Source organism: Halichoerus grypus, chromosome 3 (genome assembly GCF_964656455.1).
Source record: "Halichoerus grypus chromosome 3, mHalGry1.hap1.1, whole genome shotgun sequence".
Taxonomy (NCBI): domain Eukaryota; kingdom Metazoa; phylum Chordata; class Mammalia; order Carnivora; family Phocidae; genus Halichoerus; species Halichoerus grypus.
The window spans coordinates 88,259,431-88,282,912 of NC_135714.1; the positions used below are offsets into that span (position 1 = coordinate 88,259,431).

The 23,482-nt window shown below is 39.3% G+C and overlaps 1 protein-coding gene and 1 pseudogene across 6 annotated transcripts in view; both read right to left on the reverse strand.

The window, feature by feature from the left end:
* Window positions 1–23,482, reverse strand: part of LEF1 (lymphoid enhancer binding factor 1) — a 118,769-nt gene that overhangs the window by 59,132 nt on the left and 36,155 nt on the right. The window lies entirely within an intron of this gene.
* On the reverse strand, window positions 20,547–20,842 carry LOC118553046 (small ribosomal subunit protein uS14 pseudogene; annotated as a pseudogene).

Here is a 23,482-nt window from a genome sequence, read left to right on the forward strand (position 1 = left end):
TGTCCCCCGTTTAGGAGGCAAACTTTGATCTGTATAAACTTATATTTCTACCGAGGGATGTTCTGATAACAAAGGAGCTTGGCAGACAAAGGGAAATTTGTTAAATCTTCTAGAAGCTACTTATCTGCCGTGAACATGCAATCTTTTGGCATAGTTGAGTTAGCACCTGTGTGGAAGAACTAATTAAATTAGAAGAAAGAAAAATCCATTTCCTGTAAGGCCATCCACTATTCCTCCTTAGTGTTTTATTTAGCCTGAGCACTTCCTCAAATTGTTGCAGTGATTAACAGATGAAAACTAAATGCTGTCGACTTGCTGGAGGCTGTCATCTAGACCAGTCTCCAAAACTGAAGAGGGCACAAGTTGTCTTCCAGGAGTGTCAGATGATTAGGCATGAACTCTGGAGCCAGAATGCCTAGGTTGCCTGGGTTTGAATGTTATTCCTACTACTTACCAGCTGGATGACTTTGGCAAGTTCACTCCACCTCCATGTGTCCCAGATTCCTCTTTTGAAAAATGGGGAAGAACAGGAGCACCCTTGAAGGACTATGTGAGGAGTATAGGTGTCAATATCAGCAAACCACTCAGAAGAGTGCTTGGCACATTGTAAGTACTATGTGAGTATTAAACAAAAACAAATGTATGTGACATGCTTAGAATGGTGGCCGATACACATTAGGTATTACTACTCTTGTCTAATGTAAATCTTGGTCTAGAAAACAGAGCCCAAACATTTAGGGTCCTGAATACGAAGACATTCCCTGATGTTTTACTGGACCTGGTTTTTTCCTATCCAAATTAAAGCAATGACAAGCATAAAAATTGTATGCACACAGATTTTTAAAAATCCAGACAAGTTAGTTTCCCTCATCAAGTCCCAAGCTCTTGGGATGGTGGGGGAGAGGGGGGCCGTCAGATGCAGCAGGTCCACAGAAATATCCATCTGCCCAGCCCCATAATTAAAAAGAAGTCACCATTATAGAACACAGATTTGTTTGAAGTTCACCGGAGCTTTAACAATACAAATTACTTTCTCCCAGTATTTCAAGCAATTATCACTTTTAAAGTCTAGTGGGGGAGGGGTGTGAAAGGGAAAGTAATGAGGATTTGTCTTAGAACTGCTTTTCCCTTCAATTGTTTATATTCAGCAAGGGAAAGTAGCCTCCAACAGGGAGGGGAGATGGGGAAGAAAGGCAGATGGCAATGTTGGCTAAATAGTTTTCCAGGTAGAAAATTAACAACCTCCAAATACTACTTGTTAAATTTTTCTGTCTGCTATTTTGAGTATAGCAACAGGGGTCACTAAGTATTATAATCATTTCCTTATGGGGCCTGTTTTCACTTTCTAAAATTAACATATTTCATTATTTTATACTCATTTCTCTGAAGTCAGAATTTCTTCCAAACATCATACAGTGTAGGCATTTGCTATCTCTACAGTTTAATAGCTTCAATCTGTCCCTGGTGATACAAGGATTTGTCTGTTGCCTAGAAGGTTGCTAATAGGATGATTATAATTGTCTTTGAAATTGACACTTGTGCTACCGACATTTTATAACAAAACAACACAGGAGGTTATTTTCCCACAAAGAGACAGACACATCAATATCCTTTATGTCTTCACCCTCCTAAGGATGCTCCCCTTTCCACTTCTCTCAGGAAATCATCCTGGCTAATCTATGCCCCTCCTATAACATAGGCTCTCCATGCAGGCCTCCTGGTACAGTGCAAGACTGAGAGCTCTGGATTCGAACCTTGACTCTGCACCCTTCATAATTCTTGTCTACTTGCTGAACCTTTCTGTTTCTTCTACTATAAAATGGAAATGTGAATATCCACCCTACAGTGTTATGGTAAGGCTTAGGGAAAAATATATAGAATTCATGGTCCTAGTAGCTGCTCAGTAAGTACATGGCCATCTTTCACATTGTTTCAAACCTTGGATGGGTCCTCTAACCATATGGTCTCTGAAATCTGTCTGGATTGAGCATTTCTTAAATTGAGAGAAAGATGAGTTATCTTTTTATATGCCAAGTTTCCTAACAATTGGACACATTCAGGCAAATAATTTCCTCCAAGTTTCTCCTAAGCAGAATATAGGGGTTGTTAATGCCTCACCTTCCCCTCGGCCCAGTATTTCCTCATAATACACCAAAGAACACGTGAGTGGTGGGGCGCCTGGCTGGCTCAGTTGGTTAAGCATCTGCCTTCAGCTCAATTCATGATTCCAGGGTCCTGGGATCGAGCCCTGCGTTGGGCTCCCTGCTCAGCGGGGAGTCTGCTTCTCCCTCTCTCTCTGCCCCTCTGCCCACTTGTTCTCTCTCCCTCTCAAATAAATAAAATCTTAAAAAAAAAAAAAGAATAGGTGAGTCACAAAAGGAAGAAGAAAAGATTATTCATGATGGTAATCTGAATAGAACCCCTATGAAGGTAAATGAAGAATGTTCACCCATGAGATGCACCCATGCAGACTTGACTCTCTACCTTCCTTCCATTCCCACTGTTTTTTTCCTCAGTGTATCGAAAGCTTTAATGACTTCACAAGAAATGTGTCTTCATCACAGTTCCCAGCACACTGGCCTGTAACTAATTTCCAAAAGCACCACCCGCTGAGTGTGCTTGGGGCCCCAGCCAGTGACCTGCACTGTTGGCTAAGTCACCTTACATCAACCAGGCCATGCTGTAGAGTCCCCAAACTCCTGCTTGAGGGGAGGGGAGGAGGGAAAGACAAGAGAGGCTACAAAAAGAGATTCCTTCCCTTTTGCAACTATCATATAAATTATTAGCCCTGACTCTGTCATTTATCTTCATCACCTTCTTTAGAAGGCACGTTAAGAAAGGATGAAGTAGAAGAAAACAAGATGAGCAAGAAACTTGTTGGCATACAAGAGTGGCAGATGGCATAAAGAGGACTATTCATGCTATATCTTCTCATCCATGAAATCAAGCCGTGCCCTAACTCCCCCTTCAGAGGTCAGCAGCAAGTGGTCAGAGTAGGCAAAGAGCTGGGCTGTATGGAGACAGACATGAAACACTGGCTCAGTGGTGCTGGAATGGTGGATTGGCACCAGCGACCTGGACCATGTTGACATGTCAGGGACTGCTATACACTGTATGGCTATTGGGACTTTAGAAACTCTCATCTTTACTATTTTTTAAAAAGATTTTATTTATTTATTTGACAGAGAGACAGCGAGAGAGGGAACACAAGCAGGGGGAGTGGGAGAGGGAGAAGCAGTCTTCTCGCCGAGCAGGGAGCCCGATGCGGGGCTCGATCCCAGGACCCTTAACCGACTGAGCCACCCAGGCACCCCTAGAAACTCTCATCTTTAGAACTCTACTCTGTGAGCCTATGATAGTTTTGGTGTGGTCAGATGAGAGCCTGAGATATCTATTCCATTAGAAAGAGCTCCCTGGACTGAGGGTCAGTTTTTCACCAGGTGCCCCAATCCTCTGTATAGAGTATTCCGATCTTGGTTTTTCACAGGCAAAGAGAATGTGTCTCTTGAAATGGTACCCAAACTATGTTGGCCACCCCACCACCTGGAGGCTCATAGGATGGTGGTGAAAGGGACAGTGTCTAGAGCAGATTGCCAAAGTCCGAATCTCAACTCTGCCACTTATGCTATGACTCTGAGCAAGTTACTTGTCTTTCTGTGCCTTATTTGAAAATAAGGATCATGGTAACAGGTTCTTGTTCACAGGGTTTAGGCTTAAGTGAGCTACTATTAGTTAAATTTTTGGATCAGTTCCTGGCTCATAAAAATGTAAAAATAAATCAATAGTTGCTTTACAGTCACCAAATGTCATTTGTACCTCATACAAATGTCTTAGCATGAGTATGATTAGTATGTGCTCATTTTAAACCTAAATCCTTTTAGAGAAATAGCCCTCTCAGAATCAAGCCAGGGTCTCACTCCACAGAGTAAAGTCTTATGCATCCCTAAGATGTTCCCCAGCGACCCATAAAGTACATCATTAGGCAATGTCAAGAAAGCATGGTCAGAAACTGCCTTTTTGGGAGTGGAAACAACACTAGAAGAGGCAGGAGCCCAGAAGTGGAAGCATGGTGCGGCCATAGCCTCGATGCTGTAACCAGAGAATGTTATCCAAAGTTGAGATATTATTGAAGTGAAAAATACACCATGTGTGAAATTAATGGTACCAATGGAAACCATGCTCTTTGTTTAATGTCATACATGACCAAAGAGGAATAAATACATTAAGCCAGGGGCGCCTGGGTGGCTCAGTCAGTTAAGCGTCTGACTTCAACTCAGGTCATGATCCTGGGGTCCTGGGATCGAGCCCCACATCGGGCTCCCTGCTCAGTGGGAAGCCTGCTTCTCCCTCTCCCACTCTCCCTGCTTATGCTTTCTCTTACTGTCAAATAAATAAAAATCTTAAAAAAAAAAACATTAAGCTAGTAAATCCAGTAACCAAGAATTTTCAGTTTGAAAATCAGAGAGACAGTACATGGGCCAGAGAGGTTCTGGTGAAGGCAGAAAGGAGGCAGATAAAAGAGGTCCACAGGGCTCGGCGTTGCTGTTGTTGACCAAGAGCAGGGGAAAAGAGCCATCTGGGTCTGCATCGGGGAACGGGGCACCAGTGGAGCTGTGTTAAAGGAGAGAAGGAGCATCTGCTGAATGACTGCCCCTTGACAGGTCCCTGAAACTAACATGCACACAAAGAAATTTAATTGTTGTGGGCGTGGAAGGGGAAACGGGGACCGAAGTCAGGGAGCACCCACCCTGCCACAGGCCTCCCACCCGCACAGTCAGGCTCACCTAAAACATCCTGTTTTCGCCACAGATCACAAGCACCTTAAACCCAACCCTGCACCTAGTGCTATCAAAATATCAAAACATAAGACATCTACAAATCTGCTCTTCGAAGAATTCAACAAGATTTCCCTGGCACTCTTTAAAATGGGAGGAAGGGCAAATGCAAAACAGTAATAACCATGTTGGGAGGTTGGGGCCATGAATAAACAGCAGGTATGTGTGTTGAGAGAGAAGGGAAGGCAGGGAAGACGAAGAAATATATAGCTATTTCTACCATTTGGCCAGCCATTGTCATCATTGCTTACAATAATCATTTTGAATAAAAGGACAGATTCAAGTTGAAAGTTGGTTTATTCTACTTTCAGCTATAAAAGATTTAGCTCTGGACACTAAACTCATTAAAAACCACTACGTGAAGACATAGAATAAAAGAAAGGCAACAAGTTTAAAGCAATCTGAATTTCTTTTTTTGTTTTAAAAGGCAAATATGGGGGCGTCTGGATGGCTCAGTCATTAAGCGTCTGCCTTCGGCTCAGGTCATGATCCCAGAGTCCTGGGATCGAGCCCTGCATCAACCTGCTTCTCCCTCTCCCTCTGCTGCTCCCCCTGCTTGTACTCTTTCTCTGCCAAATAAATAAATAAAATTCTTAAAAAATAAAAAAAATAAAAAGCAAATATGTTAGGAAAACTTTAGGAAGTTTCAATTACTCAAAACTTTACCTATTTCATTAAAAGTTTCAAAATTCCATTTTTTTTCATTGTAGAAATTTAGCATACTTAGGTAGTCACAAGCATTCAAGGACTCTGGACTCCGAAATATCCCAGAGTATTTAGCATTCAAGCAAAACAAGAAACACAAAGAAAAATTGTCCTTCAGAGAGTTTCTCTCTCCTTCACCCATTTGGTAAGCAAACTGACCTAAAAAATATTTTCAGATTTAAGAAATCTGTAAAAACAAGCCAGGGAGAAGAACCAAGCTTGCCTCGATGATAGCGTTTAGAGCATTTTGTATACAAAGAGCCATACAAATGCTGCTATCATCATCATCATCCCTGTTGTTGATACAGCAGGACGAAAAGTATTATCAACTGAGCCCTTCCAGAAAGTGGTTATTGCAGAAAGAAGACTTCCATCACCACTACCACCCTGAGGGTCCTGTGCTGAAGGGGAAAGGTCAAAATGGGGAGAACAGCAAAGGTACAGAAGTGAAAAGATATGCAGTTTGAATAGACAGTGCAAAGTAATATGAAATGTGGAGATGATTTTGGTGAGCGAACACCATGAGCTGAAGAGATGAGATTTAACATTTAGGGAGAAAACGGAATAGAGTGAGCAGCAGTTGAAGGGCAAGGAAAACACTTTGCATTCTAGAAAAGGGGAGAAATGGGGCGCCTGGGTGGCTCAGTCGGTTAAGCATCTGCCTTTGGCTCAGGTCATGGTCCCAGGGTCCTGGGATCGAGCCCCACATTGGGAGTCCCAAGACTGAGACCGGCATCGGGCTCCCTGCTCAGCAGGGAGTCTGCTTCTCCCTCTCCCTCTGCTGCTCCCCTCCTTGTGCTCCCTCTCACGCTGTCTCAAATAAATAAATAAAATCTTAAAAAAATAGAAAAGAGAAGTTAGGACCAGTGTCAGAGGCACATGTCATATGAGACATATAATTTGTCACCATCAAATGATATCAAACTGAAGCACATCTGCAATATTTGAGAGATGTGCCCGTCCCCAGTCTGAATGGAATGGATTATACATATACAGAAATACACTGCTATAACTGGTTATCGCTTTGCTGGAGATGGAAGGTCTCTGCTGGCCGTGTGAACACCCAATTTTATATATTAGAAATGAGCTGTCCAAATACACCAGACCAATATGCACAGCTTAACACAAGGGCCAACCTGAGCATGAGAACCAGGAGTAAGTAGAAACAGTATGCTGACCTGATAAAGAGAACTTAGATAGAATTTGGTTTAATATTAAGAAACTACCTCCTCTCAGTGGCTATGGTGAGCCTATGTCATTCCTCTGCTTTATAACCTATTTAAGTATTATTTAAAATAATATTAATTTTTAAATAATATTTAAATATTATTTTAAAGTGATTCACTTTTGAAGAGATAATGGTCTTTCTAGAAACAGTTTCGCTAAGAAGCCAAGAATTGGTAACTCTTGAGCTCTTCATTGAAAAGTGAATTAATAACAGATGCCACAGTACAGATAATTGCTATCAAATCAATAGGACACAGCTGAGGTACTAATCATACTGGAAGAGGTTAGCAAGAAAAGAGTTTTGTGGCTATTGAAGAAATATACAATATGACTCTAATCTCTCTCTGCTTCTGGAATATGCTAGAAAAAAACAATCTGTAACAGAAAATGTGGAAAGATCGCACAGAAGCTTTTCAAAGAATCATAGCAGTGAGAGACCTTGAAATTACTTTAATTCTGTCTTTGCATTTTTCCAATCAGGAAACTGGGGCCCAGAGAGGTTAAGAGGTCTATTACACACACGGAGATGGCTTAGGTATTCCTGTGGTTTGAAGACCCCAGGCTAGGGGTGCACTTTCCTCTTTACCTTGCTTTCCTCCCTCTACTGAGAAGGAGTTATGGAAAAGTTATTTTCATAGGGAGAACAGAAGCCACAACGACAGAAGGCAACGAAATGGCGGTTTCAATTCTGAGTGAAGCTACAGACTCACGGCTAGTTCACATTCAGGTAAGATTTTGACTCTCAGGTAAAATAAGTAGTAGAACCTGATAACTGGGGTTGTGAGGGATTAAGATGGGGACCCAGTGAGGAAGGCAGAAGGACATGGGCTGGACTCCGCTGACAGGAGTAAGAATCAGCAAGAGAAAAGGGTCCAAGGAGCCATCTGCATCTACCTATAAATGAACTTGTGCACAGCACAGCAGTTCACCTCACCACGGCTCCACTTGTAAATTCCGACTTGAAAACTGCTTGCCAGAGTGGCTGTCAGAGTCTCAGCTCAGGGTGACTCGAAACAGTGTGTGGCTGAAGTGTGGGTTCTGATTCTGAGTGTTGGCTTTCCTTCTCACCGTCTGTGCGCGCTCAGCTGCATGAGCCTCCCCGAGCCTCAGCTTCCCGTACAAGGAGGACACCAGGATGGACCTAGAGTGCTGGGAGCAGTGCCGGGCATACAGTAAGCACTGTGTACGTGTTCACCAACAAAGGAACTGGTTGCATTCCCTGGCTTCAAGCCCACAAGCCTCTGAGGGTGGCAACATGTGAACACAGGGTACAGTCACTTCAAGGCATCACTACACACAATCCAAATTCACACTTCCTCTTTTCTCTGAAAAGGTTAACCTTTTCATTTGAAAGACAATTTGGTTTCTTTCTTTAAAATACATTGGCTTTGTTTCTCCTTACTAGACTTCTTAACTCATGTAAAACATTCAGAAAATCCAAATAAAAGTTAAACAAAAAATTACCTGGTAACGGCCACCCAGAAAAAAAAACTTTGGATGAATTTCTTTCTATTACAGTTTCACATATATACCTTTATTAAAAAAAACAAAATCCTATGATGTTTGTAATCTAGTTTTTTACTCAATATATCGGGACTATTTCTCCTTGTTGATTATATGTTTTATGACACCATTTTCAGCGGTTGCACTGTTTCACTATACTGTAACTTACCACTTGCTAGCATCTTTATCAAGAGACTTGACCTCCACCTCCCTATTCTCACCTTTCATGTATCCCAAAAGAAAACAAAAGCACAACAATGAAAGCTTTTGATGGCAACCCCCCCCAAACATGTATTCTCCTTTAAGTTTCTCCCCAGCTCAGCTGAACCCCAGTGTTCAGAAAGTGGCTTCTAGAAAAGCCTCTCCATTTAGGGGCTGGAGTACTGCAGTGCTAGATTAGGAAAGGGCAGTCCTGAGCCAGCAGAGTGTCTCTGCGCTCCAGGAATGCCTGACCTTTCCCAGGGCTTTGAGCTAGCAACCTCCTGCCAGGCGCTAACTGGCCAGGGTGGCTTCAGGGAGGGAAGGAAGATGGGGGAGGGGAGCAGGGGTGGAGGGGAGGACCCTCCAGTGGGCAGCTCGCCAACCTCCAGAACCCAACTCAGAATGTCCAGCTGGAAGATTCTTGGAGCTCACCTACCAACTCCCTATTTTAGAGATAAGAGAACCAAAGCTCAGGAAGATAACAGGATTTAATTAGACTTGTGAAATACAGCTTAATATTAGCAATGATAACAGCCACAATTACTATTACTACCAGTTGGAACATTTACTATGCACCAAATACTGTGCTAAACAAATGTTTAATCCCAACGACAACCCTGTGAGACTGCTATAATTATCCCCATCTTAGGGAAGGGGCAGTGATGAGGGTTGGAAAGGCTAAATTAGTTGCCCAAGATCCCACAGCTAGTAAGTGGTAGAGATAGGAGTCAAATCTAGATCTGACACCACAGTACAGGCTCCTTCCAAGCACGCTGTAAGAGTGAATAATGATTCTCAGTGCCAGTGCACTGTCTTTTAAAAGATGAGCTTATTAGTACTCACAGCTAATTTAGAAGGTGGCAAAGAATTCATGTTCTCATCTCTCTAGTCATCTTTTTACTAATCTACTTTCTGTATTTGCTAAACAGTGACAAAGAAACACTCAACAGATCAATTTGCTGGTAGTCAACCTCCACATAGTTTATGGGATAATGGTTTTGATAACAGCTTGAGTGTCAAGTTTAGGCTAAATATGAAGTGCCAACTATAACGCTATGGTTAACTAGCAGGAAGGTGACAGACTTGGTAAACACTATGGCTCCAGTGAATGACAATAAAAAGACATTTCTTCTAAATTTCTCTGTGAGGCCATTTCAGGCCAGGGACTCTCCCAAGTACATAATTACAATGCTTCTCTCAGATGATTATCAGGTAGGAGACAAAGATTTCAAATAGTTTGTTTACTTATTTTTTAAAAGGCAGAGTCTCTTCTCAGAATGACTCATGTGAGCAATTTAAACAAACAGCTGTGGCAGGAGCTGGTCACTGCAACCCTGGCTAGTGGGTAAATGTGCTGAATTGGTGTGAGTTAGTTAGATCAATCTTGACTCATTTTCTTTAATGAGACAGTATAACACAACATCCACCCGACCTGTCTTCTGGGTTTTGTTTGACATACATTTGTTGTGATGGTCTAATCTGTTCTTGAGCTTCTTTTTGGTTGAAGGAAAACTGTAACTCCATATTTTTCAAACACATTCAGGACAGCTATGCGTCTTTGTGAGGGAGCTATAGTTCATGGCATATGGTCTGTAGTCAAATACATTCAAGTAACCTCTACCAAACAAAGAAAGATAAGGAGGACTTTATTCAATGTCACTGCCTTCCCAGTAGGTCAGCTATGTAGTTTACAGGTGCAAACTGCAGAAAGGTGAGCTTCATTTTTCACTTTCTGGAATACTGTATGGATACATGGCAAGATGATTTCTTTCTCTCTGGCTCCTCCTATCTCTCTTAATTGTGCTTGTGGAGTTCTGAGGTCTAAAGGCCAAGAGGAAAGGTTGTGATCACAGCTCTGTCCTACAGAGGTGAAGGCCAACTCCCACATTAGGGATGAAGGCTCAAACACCACATACCGGGGAAAAAAGCAAGTGTTTGGGTTCTAAATTTTTTGTCTGTTTCCTGTTATCGTGTGGAAAGTTTCTTTTTTTCTTTCATTTAGAATAGATCATTTGTATTCTTGATCTACTCTGAACACATATACTGAACTTTTGTTTTGTTTTAATTAAGTAAAAGCTAAGGACATGACCAATATCATAAACTTTAACTCAGGGAAGTTGAGTCTCCTTTAAATATGTGGTAGGGTTCAGATTTATGGTGCTCAAAATGTCATTTAAGACTATTACAGTCATGTACAAAATGACACTGAGAATTACCCACACTTTTGAACAAAATCCCACCATAACACACACACAAAATAGCTCAAATGCTCAATAAAAGGTCTTATAGTCCTTTCCACTGTGTTGTATCTGGGTTTATGTTGAATGGTGTGGTTCATCATTAACAGCCTCTGTTATAAAAACACTATGTATGTATCTGTGCTCAAGTCTTTCCTATGAAAGAGACTAAAAGTTTGACTTATTAACAAGTAAATGGTTCTCAAACTTTTTGGTTTCAGGGTCCCTTTACTCTTAAAAATTGAGAATCCCAAAGAGCTTTTGTTTGTATGGAATGTATCTATCAACATTTACCATAGTAGAAATTAAAACTGAGAACATTTGTTTATTAATTTATAAAAACCACAGTAATAAATTCATTACATGTGAACATAGATCACATATTTTTATGGAAAATTAGTGGCACTATTCTACATTTCTGAAAATCCTTTTAACATCTGGCTTTTAGGAGAAAACAGCTGCATCATCATATCTGCTTCTACATAAAATCTGTAATATGTTTTATTATTTATTTTTAAAGGCTTTATTTATTTATTTGAGAGAGAGAGCACAAGCAGAGGGAGCAGCAAGCAGAGGGAGAGGGAGAAGCAGACTCCTTGCTGAGCAGGGAGCCCCACTCGGGGCTCGATCCCAAGACCCTGAAACCTAAGCCAAAGGCAGTTGCTTAACCAACTGAACCACCCAGGCATCCCCGTGATATGTTGTTTTAAGTTTATGCAGAAAATCTGGCCGGAAAAGAGAATTATTTTAATAGCCTTTAAAGATAATTATGAATATTCTCTCTTGATATTGCACTGGACACAAAGGTGGTTCCTTAAAGGTTAGCTGCAATATGTAATTTGAAACCATAGCAGTAAACATTCCTATTCTTTTAAAACCTGTTAGTATTTTTTTTTTTTATAGAAGATTTTATTTATGTATTTGACAGAAAGAGACACAGCGAGAGAGGGAACACAAGCTGGGGAGTGGGAGAGGGAGAAGCACGCTTCCTGCCGAGCAGGGATCCTGATGTGGGGCTCGATCCCAGGACCCTGAGATCATGACCTGAGCCGAAGGCAGACGCTTAACGACTGAGCCACCCAGGCGCCCCTAAAATCTATTAGTTTATCTTACACATTGAATGAATGGATCTTTCACCTATGTATGATTTTGTAACAAGCACCAATAATTTGGAGAATGCTGGTTTACTGAGTTATGAGATCTTCCAAACACTGACACATTTCCTATATAAGATCAAAATCACATCAAAATCACCAATGATCTCATCAAAAGAGTCTTTAAGAATTCAAGGTTTAATCTTATGGTGAGGGATACAAGATTTCCAAAATTCTAATTTCCCCTGAAAGTCTGAATTTTGTCATTGGTAACAAATATAGTTGTTTTCATTCAAGTGACAGGCTCACTTCATTTAGTTTTGATAAAAGGTTTACCAAATAACCAAGTCTGAAGAGCCATATTTGTCCTGTCAATTATTCTGTAAAGTAAAAGCTTAATCACCTAGATTTTTTCTTGAAACAACATGACATTTCACTACATAGCAACAGTGTATGTGTAGTTCTCATTTCATCACCAGAATATTAGAAAGACATGTACTCAAGGGCCTAAGTTTAATAAAATAACTTTTACTGCTTCATCAAGTGACACTGGCATTTTATTAACCAACTACATGCTAGTAAAGAACATAATGACTTTTAGTACAGTGGGCACCAGTGGCTTGGCTTATGTTAAGTTGCCACCAATTTTACTCACCATTGCTTTCATACCACTAGTGCAAATTTAAGAGTGAAAACAGCAAAAAAAAAAAAAAAAAAAAAGACAATATTATCATGGAAACAGTTTTGATCTCATATACCCCTCCAAAGTACCTTAGGGACTCAAGGGTTCAGAGACCTTACTTTGAGAACCTATCTACTAAACCAAACCTGCTGATACTAACCCACTCAAGTAAAGGAGCTGGTTTTACTTTTGCTCTGGGCAAAGAACAGAAATACCAAAGCATAAGCCAAGCATGCCCTAGTGTTTTAGGCATTACAGAGTAACCATTTCCCTTTTCTCTCCCTCTCTCCTTTCTTTCCCTCCCTCCCTTTTCTCTCTTTCCTATAAGCTGTGTAACATTTTCTGGCCAAGATCTTGGAAGACCGACTTCTAATAAAGTTATGAGTATAGGTGCTAATGACGGCTAGTGGCAGAAGAGTAGCCTTCTGCCTACACTGTGTTACAATCATTTCTCATGCCTCATTCTCTTTGATCCACCATGTACTTACTGTATCTTTAGTTTTTGTTTGCTATCATTAGCATTTAAGGCCATAAATTTCCCTCTAAGTGTCCCTTTAGCTGTACACCACTGATTTCGATACGTAAACTTTTTATTACTATTCAGTCCTAAATACTTTCTTTGAGCTTTGAGGAATTTTAAAGTTTTCCTTATTGATAAAAGAGGGCTTTTCCTATTTATCTTCTTCTAAAATAATGGCTTTGTAATCAGAGAATACATTTGTATGATAACTAATCCTCTGAAGTTTGATAACACTTGATTCTCGACCCAGTATTTTATAACCTAGAGTTGCTATATATAATCCACATAATCCATTTGATCAAGCTTGTTAATTGTGTTATTCAAATATTTTATAGATTATTTTGGGGGGAACGGGAGTATCTAGTGATTTAGCAATTACTGAGATATGCTGAAATCCCTTACTAGAATGTAAGTTTATGTTTCTTTGTGGTTCTGTTTTTCCTTTATAGATTTTGAAGCTATATTATAAGCATAACAGTTTAGAATTATACTTTGTCTGATATTATCATAGTTCCATCAGCTTATTCTGGATTGGTCTTTGCATGTAATGTATTTTTCATACCTTCACTGTCATAATTTCCTTTTTTTTGGTCTTTCCATATATATTCTGTAAAATTTCTTTAGATCGCTCTTCTATTTCATTAATTCCACTTGCAGCTAAGTCTAAGCTGTTCTTAAACACATCCATTTTAGCTTCTTTTTTTTTTTTTAAGATTTTATTTATTTGAGAGAGAGAGAGAGAGAGAGCAAGCACAGAGGGGGAGTGAGAGGGAGAAGCAGACTCCCTGCTGAGCAGAGAGCCCTATGCGGGACTCAATCCCAGGACCCTGGGATCATGACCTGAGCCGAAGGCAGATGCTTAACCAACTGACCCACATAGGCACCCCCTCCATTTTAGCTTTTTGACTTGAAATATCCTTTTTCCTTTCTAGAAACTGTTTGATTCTTTTTTAAAACTATGTTATCAGGGTGCCTGGGTGGCTCAGTCGGCTAAGTGACCAACTCTTGATTTTGGCTCAGGTCATGATCTCGGGGTCATGGGATTTAGCCCCATGATGGGCTCCGTGCTCAGCATGGAGTCTGCTTGGGATTCTTTCTCTCCCTCTGCCCACCGCCCCCCCCCCCCCCCACTGGCTCATGCCTGCTCTCTCGCTCTCTCTCAAAAGAAACAAAATCTTTTAAAAAGAACAACTATGCTATCATTTTTGTATATTTTCCTGATCTTTACTCATATTTTTTAGTTCCCTTTTCTATTTCTTAAACATATAAAACTAAGTAATAATTCTGTTTTCTAAGGCTGTACTGTCCAATATAGTAGTCACTACTTATATATGTGGCTACTTAAATTTAAATTAAATGAAAAATCCAGTTTCTCAGTTGCACTAGTTAAATGCTTGAAAGCCACATACAGCTAAGTGACTACCACCCGGGATAACACATACAACAACACTGGTTTAAAGACTCTGGCGTCTGACTCAACTGAGCCATGTTTCCTTGATGTTTTGACTTTCTTTTCTTTCTTTTACTGTGAGTGTCCGTTTCTTGTAAGTTTATCTACAGAAATTCTTTGAGGCCTATATTGAAGGTAAGTGCTTCCAGAGGGGATCTGTCTTTGCTTCTGCCATGTATTGGGAAGCATTGTATTGGGACTCCTTTATAGAAAATTCCCTATTTAAGATCTTTCAGTCCACCTGGATAATGTGAACTCAGTGAAAGCCAGCTGTGGTTACAATTCTCAGGTGGAGTGTTTTTCCCCCTCTAGTCAGTGCCAATATTTGAGACAACAAATTTTCTTTGCAGTTCCCTGGGAAAGTGGGATTATTTCTAGTTCAACTTTACACTGAAAATATAGCCTTTGGGATCCAGCTTTCTGCTATGGTTGGGGTTTTTCTATTAGACTCTACTCCTTGTCCTGTGAACCCTGCAAGATGTAAAATGAAGCTTGATTCACTACATTCAACAAAAGCCAGTTTCCATGAGCCTCTTACATCACTGGGTTCCCATCCCACTTATACTTTTGATTGGTCTCATAGTATCCCCTAAGTTTCTGGTCACTCATGGATGCATTCAAAATGTATACTTTTAAAAACATTTACAGATTGGATTTGTGTGTACACGTTTGTGTGTATATACTATGAATGTACACATATTTGTGTATATGAGTGTGTTTAAGTAAAACATATCTTTGTAATTTCAGCTCATTTCATAGAAGGGTTGGTTAGAGTATCTCATCTACCATGATGCCAGAATTAGAAGACAACACCAATTTTGAAGATGCCTAACATCAGTTTTAAATATAACATTAATAATCAAAGCCACCATTTATGGAGTATCTTGATTTATCACCTATCAAACAGGGTGTTTTAGAAACTTTCAAAACAACCCTACTAACTAAGAATTATCCTTTTAGAGGTTAAATAACCTGTCCTTGGTCTCACAGTAAGAGGCAAACCTAGATTCAAATCTGGGTCTAACACCAAAATCTGTTGTTAGCAAAATAGTATGGTATTGTTATCCTAATTTGCATGAGGTAATAGAGGTTCTGGTCCACAATGTACTAGTTATATAAAACCTGTGGGGTCAAACGTTTTTGAGTTTTCAGGATTTTCATATGTATGAAAAGTAACGTAGGATGTATACTGCACAATACGTAACACCCCCCAGCAGAGTCTGGGGCAGCAGCCTTTAACCAGATACATGAACATTTTTTTTCAGCAAAACTCAGCAAGAGTCATACTGAGTGGGTAGATAAAGGCTATAAAAAGTCTCACATCAATTTTGTTCAGGTTTGGCTATCAAAAAAGTTATTAAAACATTTTCAGAGTTCCGATCCTTTTTGGATTTCCACATTCTTTTATCTGTGGGCTCATCTAGAGTCCAGAGTCTAACTTGGACCTAGGATTAAAACCTAGGTTTTTTACCTTTCTAGGTGATACCTTTTCAGGTCTCACCAGATTTTTCCATATGCTTTAATGTAGCATTACTGTACTAACTGTGGTAAACATTAATTTTTACTTGTTAAATCTGAAATGAATTCTTTACCGAAAGGCTATTCATATAGAATTTAGTTCCTCCCAACTTAGAATTCTAACACACTAACTTAATTTCTCATTATAGACTGGCACTTACTTTTCTCTGGGCTAGTTCACTGAGTATTCATTACACTTATCAATTCAATATAATTCAGTCATTATCAGGCCAATATTACTTATAATGGTAAGACTCCAGTGCTTTTAAATATGTCCCTCCATACATTATCATTTTTAAATCTCCCACTGTTACAGGTGAAATGTTTAGTCTTAGAATTTACTTGATAAACTAGTGAAAATTTGTGGAAGTTCAGCAGATATGCAGATATTATTGATAATTCATATGGTATTAGTGGGATTCTGCAACTTTAAGATTTTCCAAAAAATCATTTGTTTAGACTCTTTTTTTTAAGCATACGAGTTTAGAAAATAGTCAAATTTTGGAAACAACTGACCCACAACAGATGGTTTAGGTGCAGCAGTGTGAATGTGCAGTCTTACCACCAGAGAAGAGAGGCCATGACTTACCAGACTTCAATTTAATGTAATTCATAAAGGTTGGTCAAATCCATTGTGATTCATGTGTGAGATGAGCCTAAATGTATTATGTTGTATTATTTAAAACTGTAAGTTCAAAAAGTTACTAATTGTAACAGTGTGAACACTGACAATTTATTTTTACCACCAAAACCCACAACACTACCCATAATCTACCAATTTTGAATGTTTAACTTCTTAGATGGACATGAAGCAACCTTACTGGAATGGGGTAGTTTTTGTTGTTCGTTTCAAGAAATGGTCCTATTCAGAGTCCACTGGTCTTAACTATGTTCTGAAACTCTCTCATTTCCACTAAGAATTCTAGAATTCTGACAATAAAAAAACCCAGATATCACGAATATTTTTAGTGAGTGTTCAGAAGTTATTTTAGTCAATTACGTCAATTTCCCCAGTCAATATTTTTCATCTAAGTTCCTAACCAGGATTTAAACCGATTAGTTTGAATTTGACCTTCCTGTACCTTTTGGTATGTACATAAAGATCTGATAGGGATGAAGCAAAGTGGATAAAAAGATCAAACTTAAGATAAATCACAAATGGATAATCATGACTGCATTTTAATAGTTTCTTAACATACTTATCTCCTGATTTTTTTAACCTTAAAAAAAAGAGGTAGAAAGTGCCATTTATTTACTCCATTATTCACTGATTTATTAGGGGGCCCTATTTTAGAGGCTACTCATATAAAAGTGGCCCCAGTCCTGAAGAACCTGTGCACAGTCTAATGAGGAGGATGAGATGTAAATTAGTAACTTTTAACACAATGTAGAAAATGCTATTAACTGAGGCATGAGAAAAATACTTCAAGAGGAATTAAGGTCAACTAGGGCTCAAAGAGGGCTTTTTGGGGGAGGTGACACAATAAGTTGGGTCAGTGGCCCAGTAGAAGTTTTCCATGTGGGGGGAATATTTTGACAAAAAGAATACCACAAGAAAAGGCCCAGAGTCCAGAACACCACACTGAAACCAGGGATAGGCTCACAACTACACCTGGGACCACCCACCTGACAAATCAATTTTTTGGGATATCCTTATGTTATTTCAAATCCCTCTAAATTTGAGCGACTATTAAAGAAATGGAAGATATCTAAAAATTACTTATTTCACTTATAAAGCTGTGTTCCTAAGCAAATGTTGACCACTTGAAGACTGCTATATAAATCGCTGAAGCTAAATCTTATGTGATCCTCCAGAGAGAGGCAGACTGCAGAGCAAAAGGGAACGGTGGCTAGAAAGAAGCAAGGTCAGGAGTTCACTAATGATAAGAAATTATTTATAATTACTAATTTGTTGTCACAAATTTTTTGTTCTCTTTTTTTCCATGTATTTGAAAACCACCTGTCAAGCCACCTCAATGGGACTACAGGTAGTCTCCCCAACTGGTCTTGCAGCACATCTCACCTATTTGAATAGAAAATTATAGCACTCTGCCACTATAAGGAACCAGAGATTTTAGTAATATAAATAGTGGGAAAAAGCAAGTCACAGAGAACTTACGGATGTAGGGAGTATAACTTGTATAAGATAGTAAAGGCTGCCTGGTAGGAAACAGAATTTAAGGTTTCAAGTGTTTTGAGTCAGTCAAAGAGAACCAGGTCAAAGACTGGGTGTCTGTCCTTTTGTCTCTTTTTTCTGGAGCCTTCCACCACAGCCCTGAATCTTCTCTGTGGGGTCTGTGTTGGACATTTCAATCCCACAAACCTTATTTCTCTAACTCTCCAGTCATTGGAGGTTTGCTAATGTAAGACATGCAAAGAATATTCTCATAATATATGACTGCCGGGGCGGGGGGGGGGGACAGAAAATGAATTATGTACCATTCTCAGGAGGCAGTACTCCTTTCAAAAATCAATACATGTGCAAACCATATTACAAAAGTGAGAGTATTCACCTGTGTGGAGTTCCCACAAAGGAGCTTTTACTAATGGAGACAGAGTCCAGCAGTCAGGACCTTCACAAAGACCTGCAGTCTTGCTTTCCAAAGACAAGTTAGAGGTTCAAGAAAAACAATAAAAAGCTGAACAAAACTGGAGCAGGACCTCTAAATAGCAATGTTTACAATATAAGCAAAACTATTTAGTTGTCGTTTAAAAAACTGTATCCATAAAAGCTTGGCAGGAGATCAGTCACTGTTAGAAAATCAAGGAAGGATTAAAAAAAAGAGGGTTTTTTTTAAAGGATAAACTGATGACTGAAAGCAGAGCTAGACTTTTTTTACCCTTTGGAAAGATATTACTTATTTTATTTTTTTTTAAGATTTATTTATTTATTTATTTGACAGAGAGAGAGAGAGAGACAGCGAGAGAGGGAACACAAGCAGGGGGAGTGGGAGAGGGAGAAGCAGGCTTCCCAGGACCCTGGGATCATGACCTGAGCCGAAGGCAGATGCTTAACGACTGAGCCACTGAGGCGCCCCTGGAAAGATATTATTTATTTTAAAGCTGACTCTAAAGAAGTCCTTTTATAAATTATGAGGTATGTTCACTTTCAATAGAAAATAAATATACAGTTAAGACAGAGCACCTATACTTATAAATATCTAAACAGATGAGATTACAAAAATATAAGATATGTATGTGTATGGGCAAGGACTAGAAAAGATCATGAATAATGGAAAGAGTTATTTATTAGGGTGGTAGGCTGTGTATAACTTAGCTCATTTATTTCTTTGTTGTTGCTTTAATACATATTAAAAATAAAAAGAGGAAAAGAATCCATAAAAATGCCTATCATTAAAGGTTGTTTGTAGTGGGCGCCTGGGTGGCTCAGTCGCTAAGCGTCTGCCTTCAGCTCAGGTCACGATCCCAGGGTCCTGGGATCGAGTCCCACATCGGGCTCCCTGCTCGGCAGGAAGCCTGCTTCTCCCTCTCCCACTCCCCCTGCTTGTGTTCCTGCTCTCGCTATCTCTCTCTCTGTCAAATAAATAAATAAAATCTTTTAAAAAAATAAATAAATAAAGGTTGTTTGTAGCAGTCACATAAATATTGTCACAGATAAAAATAAGTGAGCACTTCCAAAACTATTAAATCATACACAACACTTTCATTTTGGAAAATAAGGCCAGGTAAAACCTGGATTCCAATCTTCACCACTGGATTCCATCTTCACCACTCCCTCCTCCCCCAACCTCTCAAAAGGGAATCAGGACATTTCTTCTGTTTCTGCTCTTTCTCTAATTCCTGACATTACCAAACCTGCTACTCCTAAGGGAAGAAGAAGGGAATATAGAAAACCAAGTCTCCTGAACACCTTTATAGGATTCTGGCCACATCAGAGTCTTGCTGATTATATGGAACTCTGGTCAATTCCAAATTGTTTAGATTAGCCAACCAGCTCACTAGAAAGACACAGAAACATACAAACCCTTTCCATTCCCAAGGACCAGTGGTCAATTAAAATGCCTCTAACATTCTAAGAGCACTAGAATTCCAAAGAAAATTATATAATTTTTGGAGGAAAAAAGTATCTCTGAATCATAGTTTCTCTAAGCCTCAGAATCATAACTTTTTTGGTAAGGAGTAGTTAGAAGCTCAAACCATGTATGGATTGCATGAATTCTGAATGCTCTGTTCTGTAAAACATGGTCGTTCATGAATAATAGAGAGGCAGAAGGAGAGAGAACAATCCAAGTAAAACAGCATTTTTCTAGATTCTGAGGAAATTCCAGATATACAACAAACGCTGCCCTGGGTGTTCCACCTAAAAAACAAACAACAAAACTATGTATGGCTTTTCTCCTCATTCTCCATAAATCTATCCAACAACAAAATATTCCCAATTAATTCAGGACATATCTTGGTATTCTAATTCTTTTTTTTTTTTTTTCAGAGTTCAGCATGAGTACTTTTATATAACTGAAGGAAATTAAGCCACATATGTTGAAGATGACTGTTGAGAAAATAGTACATTTTAAAAAGGAGATTCCTATAATCAACTGACCATTCCATTCACATTAAAGCACTCATAATTGAAGTATTTTTATTTTATGTACAATGAGTTGGCATTAAAGTAGGTATCTTGGATATCTGCAGTTAAGGTAGGTTATCTTGGATGACCAATTCAAGGAAGTTCACTTAATCCAACTTAATGAAGCCTATATCTTTCGCGTACTGACGGAAACATTGGCGGCACATATTGAGGCCGTATTTCCGGATGAGACCGTGCCGGCTTGAGCAGACGCGGCAAGAACGAGAACCCTGGCCAAATTTCCTCGGATGGCTCCAGTACAGCTAGCTGCTGGTGACCCATCTTGCTCTCTCGGATGCAACGAGACAAAAGGTTGGTATTCTAATTCTTAAATAAAGTTAGAAATATACATGGGGCGCCTGGGTAGCTCCGTTGTTAAGTGTCCTGCCTTCGGCTCAGGTCATGATCCCAGGATCCTGGGATCGAGCCCCGCATCGGGCTCCCTGCTCTGCGGGAAGCCTGCTTCTCCCTCTCCCACTCCCCCTGCTTGTGTTCCCTCTCTCGCTGTGTCTCTCTCTGTCAAATAAATAAAAATTAAAAAATCTTAAAAAAAAAGAAAGAACGAAATACACTTAATTTTATGTTAGTAAAAGCTAGTTGCAAATCCAAGGCACAAAAACGTGATTATCAATATTGGGCACTTACTAGGGTATAACCCTAGGAGTCAACACTGTGTATTCATTGTGAATAATTTTCTTTAGCCTGTCTGAAGTACCAGTAATAAATAGCATCTATTTAGGAAAGAAATATGGTTCACGTAAGCCAATGTTATGGGAGGTAATGCTATTTCCAGAGTGAGGAGTCACCAATTTATTCAACAGTGATCCCATTTTCCATTTCTTTCTTCCATAACATCATCAGTCCCAATGCTCATTTACAGAAAAACAGTACTTCGCACACTTCCCTTTGAGTTTAAGGATGAATTGAAATAGTCCTTCAAATCTTTCCCTTCACACAAGGATTTTTAGAGCACAGCTGGAATTCAGGTTAAGAAAAGAGGAAGGACAGCCTGAAACACAGGTGACCAGAACCAATTATTAAGACTGCTTATATGATTCTCTTTAAATGAAGTCATTAAGAGCTTGACAGATAACTATCTATCTGGATAATGTTGATGAGATCCTTAAAGGCAAAGAATACTCTTTTATGTTACTCGACAGTCCTATAATGCTATGCTGTCAGCCTAGGATTATATTAACTCTTTACAGTTCATCAAAAGGCTTTCCAGTTAATTTTCTATGAAGTAAAAATAACATGTTCCCTTCCTCACCATTCCCAAGTTGCTTCCTGGAACTTAGCCTTGTCCCCAATGAAGAAAAGAAAATAAAGTATTCATTTTTTTAATCTTACACAATATTAAAGTATTACATGGTGGTGGGTGCTATATAGGGATCGTCTTCCCTAATTTAAACCATTCAAAAGTCCCTAGGCAATGCCTACACAATTATGCATGAGGCTATCACAAAAATAGACTTCCATATATCATTAGACATAATTTTGGTCGAAAGACAGTTGGAAACACTGATTTCTCAAGCAACAGCATCAAAGTCCATCTCCACAAATTGCCTAAGTGGTCTAAAAAGGAGATTGTTGAAGACTGACCCTTTGTTTTGGGTGGTATTCTGGCAAAAGCCAATATATGCTACTAGTCAAAATTATGGATGGGTTCTTTGGGAACATAAATACAATTTTAAAATTTCTGACAGGCTAAAGATCAGACAAATCCTGCCCTGTGCAGTTTATCATATAAAGGCATACTTATAAAAAGCTTAAAATGTAAAAAGTTCCCAGTAAAAAATAAAGGGGTGTGTTGTATACGGTATGATGACAGAGTGAGACTTTTTTTTTTTTTACAAACCACACAAGAAATCAGGATTCTTTCTTTCTAGTTCAGAAAGTGCACTGAAATGGTGTTAGGATTTACATCAAACAGGAGGGAAATTTCAAATGCAAGTTTAAAGTTTTTATTGATGACTTGGATGATTTAATTAGGTAATGGGGTTGACAGATTCAGGAATCCAAACCATTATAGGACTAGACTGATGTGCCTATTCAAGCAAGATGAAATTTAACAAGGATAAGATAAGGCACTTGGGTCCAAAGAGAATTTATTTGATATCCAAAGTATGTGAAAAATGTAATCCAGTAGTCTGGCTTATAGTATTGTCGTAATTCTTCTTTGTTGGTGCTGTATCTCCAGTGACATTCTAGAGACAAACGAGTTACTCAATGGGGAGGTTAACAGTTCTTTCCCCTGAGCCAGGAATGCTATCCCATTCTGTAGCCCCAAAAGTCTTATACATGTCTTAAAGCACACTCTTCCCAATGAGATTTTCTCATTGTCCCAGTTAGAATCCTTTTCCTCCTCCCCTATTCTTCTGCATTTTGAGTTTCATTTACAGCCCTTCTAAAATAGCACCTTGGCATAGAGTAACCTGGATCTGTCTATCAACCATACTTTGAGGCCTAGAGTGCAAGCACCATGGGCTCCTCCAGGTGCTTTCTTCGTGAAAAGTACTCAATAATGTTTACTGATTAGCATGCATCTGAATCACCTGGAGCGCTTAATAAAAACAGGTTTCTGGACCTCATGTACAGAGTTCTCAGTAGATCTGGGATGGGAGTAGAAATTTTAACATTTCTAAAAAGTTCTCAAGTGATGCTGATGCTGCTGTTCCAGGGATCACACTCTGAAAACCTCTGGGTTAGCTCAACCTCATGAAAAAGAAGTTTATCATACAACTTTTATTTAGAATTTAAACCTTACAATGACTATAGCACTCTATGTAATCATGAAACGTAAGTAATAAATGTAAAGCAATTACAGTCTCCTCTGTCATCAGTGCCTGCACTCTTGGCATGGCACCCCATTAGTTGACATCCTAATTCGCAGAATGAGCTGGGGCTGTGGGCTCATTCTCC